This window comes from Periplaneta americana, chromosome 15 (genome assembly GCF_040183065.1).
Source record: "Periplaneta americana isolate PAMFEO1 chromosome 15, P.americana_PAMFEO1_priV1, whole genome shotgun sequence".
Taxonomy (NCBI): domain Eukaryota; kingdom Metazoa; phylum Arthropoda; class Insecta; order Blattodea; family Blattidae; genus Periplaneta; species Periplaneta americana.
Genome location: NC_091131.1, coordinates 21,712,076 through 21,725,326, shown reverse-complemented (window position 1 = coordinate 21,725,326; position 13,251 = coordinate 21,712,076).

Sequence of the window (13,251 nt, the reverse complement as noted above, 5' to 3'; positions counted from 1 at the left end):
TAATTTTTGTGGTAGGTTCTGTAGGGGAAGATTTCCTGACTAAATATGTCAGAAACTTTTTGTACATTAAGTTTTGATGGCTAGATTGGCAGTTGCCAATACAGTGGTACATATTTTATGATGGACCTAACAGTAAGTGCTGTATTATATAAAAACTTTGATAACCTCAGTTATTCCACTATTCTTTCATTTGGTCCTTCAAGAACCAAACTACAATTTTCTCTACCATTCTACTGCAGTATTCCTTTATAGAAAGAGCAGTTGATTTGGGTGGTTAAAAAGATTTGTTTTTGACGTTTCCTACACGTATGTACTGTATAAATAGTTAGCAAGTTAGAGAGGTGATTGTGAAAATTAGATGATAGATCGAAGTCTTGTTTCACCTTCTCTGTTGAAATTTGATGCTAAAGTTCGAGTGCCCTCTAAATCGATTTAAGACTTACTTTCTTACATAAAGCAACTAAGCAGGGTCTGATTCTTTAAGCAGATTTTTCAAGTTTGATAACTGTATAACCATAGGCAAGGAACATTCCGGTTTCAACAGCGGAAGGTGAAAGCTTTAGACACATTAATAACCTATTCAATGTTGTACTTAATTCACTGGTAGCCTTGGAGTTTTTAATTTTCAACAAGAATAAATATGCGGTATAAAAATATCCTTGGGTTATGTGAGAAGGAAGAACTCAGGAATATGAATGATAGATTTAAAGAAGATGCAACAAGGTGGCTACTGAAGTAAAATAAAACAAAATGGTGGTCAACAATGAACAGATTTTTTCTGACATGATTTGCGATAAAAATGAACCTTTTTGTCTGTCAAGGAAAACTGGGGTGTAGGATGTACTTCATTTCTGTCTTTCTGTCGTGTTAACTGTGGGATATCCATCCAAACTGGATTAACTAATAATTGAAGCAGCTATGTTATATATTAGATGGTGTGAAAAAAAATATATTGCTATGATATCTGATTCGTATTATGCAGCAAGCACAAGTAATTTGTACAGTATGTGGATAAAAACAATTCAATGTTGTCATTTTTCTGTCCTTGGGATAATAATATTAATATGTACCACAAAGTTGTTTTGAAATAAAGCCCTACACCCAAAAAGGAAACATGCTTTGTACACAATTCTGAATATTGTTAATTATCAGTACCTCTTCATCCAGACAACAGTGTTGAATGTATTGCATGGGAGTTGAAGTTTCGTCCTGAAAATCCATGCAGATACTCGTATTTCTTTCTAACAAAAAAATATCAGTTATATTTGCTGGATTTTGAATTTTTTTAAGTATTATACTTCAGCTCATTCCCTGTTAAGTATGATCATTAAGGAGCGGATTCCTATGTAATTAAATATTTTTCTTGCGTGTGATAAAACACAACAAAGTTAAAAATTCCGAATGTCAAGTTTCAAGTTTAAAACCCGAATTTTATTTCACATAAAAACACATATTTTCACAAAAAATTTATGTAAATACATATTTTCAGGAAATCTATTATAAACACAAAAATCTTGGTGTTTTTTTACTTAAATAATTTTTTTACAAGAACTTTTAAATATTTTAAAACTAAATCAATTATATCACTCAGAAATACGTTATCTTTTTCAGAATTCTTGGTTGCTTCGTATTTCTATGGGCTGTGTGGTGTATCCGTGATCCATTTTTGTAATAGTATCGCCTCAAGTTCTGAGAACTGCTACGTAGCATATCAGTGTTGTTATATGAGAATAAATTAACATGAACAAGGAGGAGAGATTTTGCAACACATAATTAGGAATGTTTATTGTTGCTGAAGATGATTTCATTCCCCGCTTTGTTTGTGAAACAAATGGATAAGAGCTCGGGTATAAACATTATTTAATTTAAACAAATCTCTCGCCTCTCATTCATGCCTATGAAGTGAGGAAATACATCTTATTGTGATTCCCCGTTATCAGACCATAAGCATAAACTGCGTAGTGTAGACGTGGCGGCGTTGCTGTAGGAAGTTTTTCTCCGACATTGTCAGTCAGTAGTTAGAAACATTTTTTTACATTAAGACGTGTGTATATTTGCCTTTTAAGATGCTAAAATCAAATCGAGTTTAAGATCGCATCTACAGCAATATGTAGATGAATTTAAAAATATTTTTACTACTGACGGAAAAGTGTTATTTTGCCAACCATGTGGTAAATCAGTAAGTGCAGATCAGAGCTCTCGGGTAACCCAACACTTGTCTGGAAACAAGCACATTGCCGCTGCTTCACGGGTGCATTCACGGCAAAACAGTGGATATAAAAAAATGTGCGAAGTTGCTCAAGTATTGGAGGGTGTGCCTGTAGGTGAAATTGACAGTGTATGTGTTTGTGACATTCCTCTCTTTAAATATGCACGTCTGACGTCCTGTGATGTGGAAAGATCGTTTTCACAGTATAAGTCGTTGTTCATGGGCATGCATTTGTGATGGAGAATTTGGAAATGACCTTTGTTGTTCACTGCAATTCTCGGACAACTACTAGCAACTGATACTCAAGTGTGATTGGTGAGTACCTAGTAACATTTTTTTTTTTCGATCTAAGTAAGGTATTTTTGTCATATTTAAAAAAATACTTTTTTTTTTTATTTTTAGCAAATATTTTCGTACTTTTTAGCACAGAAAAAATAAATATATTTAAATTTTTTAGCTCATAAAAATCCGTTCCCTAATGATCATGTCCTACTCTATCTTATTCTATTTTATATTTATTAATTTTTTATTTTGTGTGCTATGTAAGCCAATAGGACTTGTCTTCATCACAGTCTCATTAGCACTGAATGTTAAGGTTTGAGCAAAGATTACACATTCTGCTGCTTTCAGGATATACAGGGTGATTCACGAATATCATGCAAGACACTAGAAACTGATTCCTGATATCATTATGAAGAAAATAAATTCATATATATCCATGTGTCCAATTTTGAATAGTTTTGGAAATAATGCACAATGCTTGAAACAATTGATACAGTATTGTACGAAAACTCAACAAGAGACTGTGAACTAGATCCACTGTTGACAATGTAACATATGCAGTTCACACTCGTGACACTACGTACATTAATGCAGAAAGTTTTTGAAACAGGTTTAATACAAATTTGTTGTGGTGGGTAACACTGTGAATGTTGTTGTTGTTTTCTAATGCCAGGCGTTTGACAATAAAGTCATTTGACCTCTTGCACTCCAATATTTTTCAAAGATATTATCATGGCTAGCCACTGAAGCACAGATTTTGAGGTGTTCAGAATCCATTTCTTGGTTTGGCCAAACAATCATGGCCTGTTGCCAATCTAAATGCAGCTACAGACGATTTTCGTGGTAAATCGGGAATTAACTGTAGATTTACATTGTGAATGTACTTTAATATTTATAATAATATTTATATACAAATTAAACCAAACCCTTTAACTCTATTAAATATAGAATATAATCTAAATTTAACAGAAGAAATACTGAAATCAGAAGTAAACACTGAAATACTGAAACAATTGTCTTTAGAGACAATTAATATTTAGGTACCCTCCACAAAACTGGCTTCATTTATACACCGACAGATCCCTGATCTCCAGAGAACAAGGTGCCGGTGCAGGTGTTACGTGCTGTCTCTTCTCACTTTATAGAACTCTTGGATATGGAACAACAAGTTTTGATGGTGAAATCATTGCAATAAGTGAATGTCTCAGGAATCTTCTATGCCACATCAATAAATTTAGGAATGCAGTTATATTGTCAGACTCCAAAGCAGCTATTCTATCAATCGTCTCTAAACACACACCTTCATCTCAAACAGCAGAAATAACTAAAATGCTCTCTCAATTAATACCACTCAATAAAAGAGTTGTATTCCAATGGATACCATCCCATTGTGGAATCCTGGGAAACGAGAATGCGGATGCTTTAGCAAAGAAGGGCAGCACTGCTACTTACAGAGACCTGTTACTAAATCTACGTATTACTCTGTGAAGAGATTTATTAAATCTACATACTTAGACTTCAACAAACAAAATTTGATAACTCAATCCCAAGGGAAAAAATGGAACTCTCTGCATCAAAATCCACAGTTAATTCCCGATTTACCACGAAAATCGTCTGTAGCTGCATTTAGATTGGCAACAGGCCATGACTGTTTGGCCAAACACCTGCATAGAATTGGAATATATCATCCCCTAACTGCCCATTGTGCAACTCAAACCAAAAAATGGATTCGGAACACCTCAAAATTTGTGCTTCAGTGGCTGGTCATGATAATATCTTTGAAAAATATTGGAGTGCAAGAGGTCAAATGACTTTATTGTCAAACGCCTGGCATTAGAAAACAAAACATATTTATAATACACCCACTAGCATTTTTGTAGTTATTTAAATGCTTATATCTTCATAACTTACATGTTCATGTTTCAACTTCAACTAGATGTAACTTAATTTTACAAAATACAACATCTATATGAAATTTTTATTATCACAGTGATTTCAGAAATTAGTTCCTAGAGCATTTCACGATTTTCGTGCATCACCCTGTATAACTTCGTTGTATTTTTATATATTATAGAATGTTCTCCCTATACAATTCCTTTATGTTTATAGTTATTTTTGTTTAATAATATTTTGGTCTGATCTCCAAAGAAAGCTCTTTTTTTTTTTTCTCAAAATTTAAAATTTTTAATTCTTATATGAAATACTTTCATATCTCATATGAATCTCATATTCTGTATTTTGTAACAACTCACAAAAATTCCATTTCTACTGCTTCTCTTTCTTACCCAATGTATGTGTCTTGAAATATAGGGAACATGCTTTGTCATTGCCTTACACCTTAAGGCCCGTAACACACTACAGCAAGAAATATGCATTGCGTTTGTTGAGCTATGGAAAATGCTTTCCTTTAGCACGGAGTAATGCTCAAAATAAGGCATAGCTGACATTGGTCAGCTATAGTCCCGTCGCTCTTATTTCCGGCAGCCATTCACGTTGCAGGTCGGCTACATTTAAACGTGTGTGTCTTGTCATTCGCTATTGATGATGTAATGAATTTCCTAAGGCTCTATAAATACTTAATATAATCGCCCGCCATTCTGGCTCTTTCGTTGGCGTTCACAGAAATCACACGAGGACGTTATTTGCCGCTCAATTATTTGCTGAATTACAGTGTGTTTGATTTATAATCATAGGAGCTACAACATGATAATGTTTAACGGTGAAGCAAATAGATTCCTCATCTGGTAGCTCGGCAACGAAAGAACAAAAATGGCGAACGATACTACCTACCTAGACTTTATAGAGCCTTCACTTCCTAAGACGTAAGCAAAGGGGAAGAGTCACACTGGAAATAACAGCAATTTTTTTGAAAACATATCTACCCCACCACATGTATTTGTCACTTCTACAGATAACCTTACCTAATTGTAGCCTATAAAATTTTTATTGTGTGAATGAAATTGAACAATTAATAGAAAGTCAGATATTCAAATTTATGTAACTTTATTTGTATCAGCGTATATCAGACCCAAACAGCTTGTATAGTATTATATACAAGGTTTTTGATCAAACTGCCTTCTATATGGCGTAATAAAATTCGTGTTTTGATTATCTGTACAGAGATGTAGCAACATATTTCTCACTGTAGTGTGTTACGGTTCTTACAATAGTGCTCAGATGTTGATAAAATACCAACTTTTTTCTGAGATACTGCAGAAAATATAAAGTAGTTTCGTTTAGACAGTAACAAGATAGCCTTCCCTTCTCCCTCATGCTTTATTATTCAGTTTTCTTAATAAACTTTCTGTTTTTGTTGCATTTTCAGTTGTTTCCGCCCCATTTGAAAGTGTTTTTTTTTTTTTTTTTTTTTTTGCAAACTATTTTATTTTGAGAAGGAGTTTCCATCCTGGGATCTTGCTAATATCAACTACTTCACCTTGACATCAGTTGAAGCAGAGAAGAGTCTTTCATTGTGTAGAAATGTTCTGCAAGACAACCAAAACAACCACTGATCCTTCATACATACTAGGTTCAAAAAGTTCCCGGAATTTGCTAGTATCATAGAAACAACGTACCTTAAACACTATTCTACAGCATTCCCTTCAAAATAGTTGCCTTCCGCAACAACACACTTTTGCCAACGCGTGTAGAGTTCCTGGAAGCAGGCCTGGAAGCCATTTTATGAAACCCGTCTTAGTGCTCTCGTCGCGTTTGCGATAATCTCTTCAGCATTGAATTCCGTCCTTTCAGATGACTTTTCAGACGGGGAAACAGAAAGTAATCAGGTGGTGAGAGATCAGGAGAGTATGGTGGGTGATCCAAAGCAATTATGTTGTGCCTAGCAAGAAAATTCTTTACAATAATTGCGCGATGAGCAGGTGCATTGTCATGCATAAGGAACCAGTTGTTTCTACCCACTTTTCTGGACGTTTCTTTCTCACTGCGTCCCGGAGACGACGGAGGATTTCTACATACAATTCTTTCGTTACAGTACGACCTTCTGGAATGAACTCATGGTGGATGAGACCCTGAGAGTCGAAGAAAACTTCCAACATAACTTTGCCTTTGGAAGTGTCCCTAGGAAATTTTTGCTTCCGAGGAGATGTTTTCGATTTCCACTCAGATGACTGTCGTTTAGGGACTGGGTCGTACAAGTAGCACCAGGTTTCATCACCAGCAATAATTTTGTGTAAGAAATCACCATCTTCATCAGCCGTACTGATCATGTCCCCAGCAAGAGTCATTCTTGTTTCTTTCTGTTCTGCCGACAGCATTTTCGGATCTAACTTCTGAGACACGTAATATCATGTTGAGATGCTTGTGAAGAACATTGTGTATACTTCTGACTGATATTCCGACCTCTGCTGCTATCTCTTTTATGGTTTTACGTCGGTCGTCCCTCACAACATTACGCACACGCTGAGCGATTGCTTCATTTGTTGCAGTTGTTGGTCAGTCGCTGCGTACGTTATCTTTGATGCTATCACGGCCACCAGAAAAGCGTTTATGCCAGGCATACACTTGAGTTTTTTTCATTGCTGGTTCGCCATATGTTTCTTCCAACAATCTTAATGTGTCTGCAGGAGTTTTGTGTAACAAAACAGAGAACTTGATGTTTGTACGTTGCTCTGTGGACATAATTACAAAATGCGACGAACAAACAAAACACTATGATAAACAATTGCCTACAACTCAGAACCAACAATCGCCATTATCAACTGACTTTAAGGAAATGACATCATGAATGTTACCAACAAAATAAATGTATAATATCCCTTGTTATACACTAATACGAAAAATGGTAGTAAAATTCCGGGAACTTTCTGAACCCAGTAGTATTTCAGAATCTACAAACAACTATGGTTCTTTACTGCAATACTGAATAAGGTACGTCTACAAATTTACAATTTTCTGGGCAATTTAAATCTGTATTCGAGTGATTTTAGTAGAAAAATTCACACACTGTTAATGAATATTTTATTTCATTTATCGTCTTTTATTAATATTAATGTGAATCTTTGTTTTTTTTTTTTTTTTTCCTATTTGTGTCATATAATTCAGATATTTAAGGTAATTTAATACGTCCTCCCCCCCCCCCCTAAATTTTTAGGTTATCGACTTCCAGGTTGTATTTATCACTTACCTTTCTCATTTTTCTTCTGATATCATTGGAATTATTTCATCACTTGGTCCATTGTGCAATCTTAGGGAAAAATCTATCAGAATCATCTTCAGCTATGTCCAGCCCATTCCTCTAAATCCACTCATTGTGTGTGATAAATAATTATTGGAGAGCAATTAATTGGCTTTATTGCCAGGAACTCAGCATTAGATAACAGTTTCTCATATCATGCTTTCTATATGTTGTTGTTGTTGTCTAGTGCCTTGCATTTGGCAATGAAGCCATTAGCAGTCGTGCTTTCCAATACTTTTGAACTGTAGTTTCTTCTGATCTTAATGCTTCACAGGTCTTCAAGTGGTCTTCATTCATTGCTGCTGGATCGTTACACAGGACACATATTGGTGAAGCTGAGATACCTATTCTGTAGAGATGACTTGCTAGACAGTCATGATTTGTCAATAGTCTGAACGCTGCAACTGCTGTTTTCCTTGGTCTCTGGGGGATTATATCTGGGTTGGAAAGTAGTGTAATCCATTTTTGTCTTTAGCATTTGATTCTATTTCTTGTAGGTATGAATGAGAAAATTTTGTAGTGATCAAGCGTTTTATTGAGGAATATGAGAAATTAAATTTAGATTTTTGTTTTATTGTTGTGCCTTTCTTGGCAAATGTGTCTGCGGTTTCATTCCCCATGACTCCACAGTGTGCTGGAATCCAATGGAGACGGACAATCTTATTAACTTTTTGGAGTTGTGTTAACATTTTGTAGCATTCTCTTATTTTTGTTGACTTCTTTGTAGCATTTGAACATATTCCCTGAATTGCAGCTTTAGAATCTGAAAGAATTACTGTCTTGTTATATTTATTTAAGGGAAGATTTAATAATTGTCGGAGAGCAATGTGTATAGCCTCTATTTCACCATCATAATTTGTTGTGTCTCTGCCAATAGAATGATAAAAGGAAAAATGTGTACATGTAACTCCAGCTCCAGTAAGGTTTTCTGTGGTTGATCCATCAGTATATATGTGAAGCCATTCTTCTGTAGGGTATCTAGTGTTGATCGTTTCCAGTGTTAGAAGTTTTTGTATTTCTTTTGGTGTGTCTGATTTACTTATTTCCTCTGTTAATTCCAAACTGAAGGTAGGTTGCAATAATTCCAATGGATTTTCTCATATAAGTAAATTTTCTCTTGTGTTTTCTCTCTATATGTTAAAGCTTTGTGATTATTGTATCGGTTAGATATTTTACAGGAAAGGGAATTATGAAGCATGATCAAATGAAACCCATTCGAGCGAATTTATAAATTTATTTATTAACACACAAAAAATATTATAGAAAGATCAGTGTTTAATCACCATCTGCTGCTCACCTTTGAATGGACTTGAATTAACACCAGCCATGTTAACAGGCACCTGACATCTATACATTTTCCATGTATAGAACTAAATTGTTTTTGATTGCTCTACATAAGGCAATTATCATGCCACATACTTCAAAGACAAAAGATAATGTGAGGGAGAGGGGGGGGGACAAACGGCTTTTATTTGATTATGCTGTGTAAATGTTAATTTGTTCAGGGTGAATCAAAAGTCTGAAACCATATACAGTAAATATACGAGGTCTGTCTAAAAAGTATCCGACCTTTAGCCAGAAAAAATATTTCAAATACCTGACGGGGTTGGGACCCTAATCCCCTTCAAAGTAGGCCCCTTGTGCTTGCACACACTTAGCCCACCGATCCTTCCACTGCCGGAAACACCTCTGGAAGTCTTCTTTTGGAATGGTGTTCAGCTCCGTCGTCGCATTCCGCATTATCTCTTCTCTACTCTCAAAATGGGATCCTTTCAGTGGTGTCTTCAATTTTGGAAACAACCAGAAGTCGCAAGGAGCCAGGTCTGGAGAGTAGGGAGGTTGGTGAACGGTTGTAATTCCATGTTTGGCCAAGAAAGTGTGTATCAATTGGGATGAATGTGCGGGGGCGTTGTCGTGATGCAAGTGCCAGTTGTTCGCCGTCCACATGTCTGGTCTTTTGCGCCGAACTGCATCACGGAGTCGCCGGAGAACATCGTGAAAGTACTCCTTTGTCACCATTTGTCCTTCCGGTGCGTATTCGTGATGCACAATTCCACGGACATCAAAGAAAACAGTCAGCATCACCTTGATTTTGCTTCGCACCTGCCGCGCTTTCTTCGGCCTTGGAGACTCGGGATGCTTCCATTGCGACGACTGTCTTTTTGTTCCTGGGTCGTACCCGTACACCCATGACTCATCTCCAGTTATCACGGTGTTCAGAAACCCAGGATCAGTGTTGGCGGTGTCCAGAAGGTCCTGTGCAACGTCACGACGGAGGTCCTTTTGTTCCGGGGACAACAACTTGGGCAAGAATTTCGCAGCCACTCGGTTCATGTTCAAATCATCACGCAAAATTGCATGTGCAGAATCTTTACTCACTCCAACCTCTTCGGCAATCTCCCGCACGGTCAAACGACGATCTGCCATCACCAAATTTCGCACCCTCTCAACAACAGCTGCACTCCGAGCAGTTTGGGGCCTGCCACAACGCTGCTCACTCTCCGCTGATGTGCGGCCATCTTTGAATCGGTTGAACCACTCCTTAATTTGTGTTACACCCATCGCATCTTCCCCAAACACCTGCTGAATCTTACGAATTGTTTGACTTTGAGAATCGCCAAGCTTTTGACAAAATTTGATGCAGTATCTTTGCTCAGTTCGTTCAGTCATCTTGCGAGAAAACTAAATCCGACAAACACCTAGAACAGCACCTTACTTGGCGACCACCAGCCAATGACTGGCACAAGCGAATGCGGTGAAAAAATTCAAGCATGCGCATTACAGTTCCTCCTTCCACCATGCACAGTGGCGCCGCCTTAGAATCACAACTTTACGCGGGAAAAATTAAGGTCGGATACTTTTTAGACAGGCCTCGTATTCCATATGCTTGATTTTCGATTACTCTAGGTATTACCAATATTTGAAAGACCAAATGCTCTACCAGTGACACATTCGATTCTAACCCTCAGCTATCTCAATAGCCGCCATTTTGGATGCAACTTTGAAATTTTAAATGGAAAGGGGGTCATGTAGGTACTCAAAATCATGTGAAATTTTCTGAAAAAATCGATGGTGCAATCTGTTTTGAGATATCTCTAATTGTTTTCAAGTTATTTAAAGATAACTGTCATAATGACAGAAACATTAGTTACTGCATCTACAGATATTTTGTAACATGGTATAGTACTAAGAAGGCTCTGGAAAAGATATTTTTATGCATATTAATGGGGTTGTACTATACATGTAAAATTTGGTGGAGGGGATAGCTTGGCATTTTTCATGCATGCTTCTGTATACAGAGCTGGCACTAAGAGGTACTGTATTGCAATTATATTAATTTTTGTGTTCACTGAATTTTTACCGGGTAATGATTTTCTTTTATTGTACAGATCATTTATTACAAGCGTACATAAAATAGCGAACAATGTCAATTTTGCAGCTTGAAATTGCTGATTTAATATTAAAAAATAAATCATAAGATTACAGTAGATTTTTGTGTCCTGTTTATGAACCAGTTTTCCCTTCCCCCCCCCCCCCATGAGTATGTGGTAACCAAGATTCTCTCATCACAAATCCAGGACAGGTGATATACTATGTACAGTTTCCCTAGAAAAAGATGAGACGATCGAATATATGTAAGACACTGCGCATGATCAGAGACCAGAGCACTGATACACAAGATAACGAATATTGAGTTACTTAGATTCAGGCTACTTGGTTTCTTACTAGCATCGTTCCGAAATTCACTTCAAAAACTGCAAAAAATATGATATTACGTAAATAAAAGATAAATATATACATAAATCGTGTAGTTAAATCGACAATATACCTTCATGACTAGATTGACACTCCGCACAGAAAGGAAAGCTTTCGTGTCGTCTCAATAGCTCAGACGCTAAGACTTCTGCGTTTTGTGTAGAAGAGTGCGAGTTCGATTCCTAGTCTACACAACGATTTTTTTTTTTGTTTAAATAACTTTGAAATAGCTAAATAATGTTGAAATTGAGTTTTACAAAGTCCTCAGATTAAGTGTTAATTATCACAGACAATACAAAATTACAAGTTATAATATTGTAAACGTTAATCTAATGAATGCATTTATACATACACACACATTCAATGTAAATGCATATATATTAAAAACTAACAATTAAAATGAAATTAAAAAATATTCCTAAACCACACAGACAAACTTTTACAAAGGTTTAGAGTCCTTAGGCTATGTCACTTGTTGAGTAGTTATTACAATATTTTATTAGTAGCTTTCCCATATGTGTAAGAAATGCACTCGCACAAAACAATTTTTGTTAAAAGTGTTGGATTATTTCATTCTCACCCCTTGAGTTGATTTTAACTATTTTATCTACGTGTTTGCAATAGTGTTTAATTTAATGTTCATTCAATTTTATTCATGCTATGATTGAATGAAAAAGCACTGTTGCAGTTATTGACTAATTACATATATTAATACTAATTATTAAATGCATCTCTTAAATAACCAATTGCAGTATCTTTTGCAAAATCTTGAATGTTTAAGTTGTCAATAATATTTCTGTACTATGTACTATAAGACATTAAAAGAATTTGCAATAGATTTGGAGTCCTCTAGTTTATAATCACTGGTTTTAATGAAAAAAATATTTTCTTTCTTAGAATATCTACAAGTTTAACTTCAATAATATTCCGAATAGCTTTAATTGCATTATCTGAATGTTGTATTTTTCTATTGGAATGTATTCTATTTCCCTCTTTCATAATTTTTTATCAATTACACCGTACTTCTTGTAGTATTTAAGAACATGAGGATCATTACATTGCAACTCATCGACATATAGATTCTTCTTTTTATTACATGAGATTTTTAAGTCCCTGCGTTATCTACATGTTTTTACTTTTGAATTTTTTCACAACATTGAGTGGAGAACATCCACTAGAGTGATTCTGAAATTAAAGTGAAAAATACAATACATTTACTCTTAATATCAGTAGTACCAGTATCATATAAGTTTTTCCAAGATTCATTTTGTAGACATAAATGTAAATAGTCACTAGATACAGCATTTACGACCCATTTTTAGTTTTTAAATTAATATTTTGAAATTGTTCAGTGACATTGGAAACACTTAGGATTTGTTTATCATGTTCAGACAAGCCATTGATTATAGGTTCTGTCAAATAGGAATTCAGTCTAATTCTGTGTACAAAACTTTTATCAATGGCTGTGCTACTTCAGCTTGTATGCTGGTGGGAAAATGGCTCTATGACTAAGGTTTCCAGTTTCAAGGAGTGAATTTAATTTACTTTTATGGAAAAGTTCCGAGAGATAATCTATGTTTATGTCACTACAGATCACAAATTCCATATGAGATTTGTAAAGTTTTTTCTTTACAAATTCAATGTTGGCTATTAAATATTAATAAATAATGTAAGAAATATGAATGATTGTAGTCAGAAGTTTGATTTACATTATAAAAAGCAAGAAGTTACATTCTGTGGCAACATTCAAACTTTCGATGTTTGGTTTTGTCGTCCAACGCATAAGCACGGACCTATTCAATGCTTATGT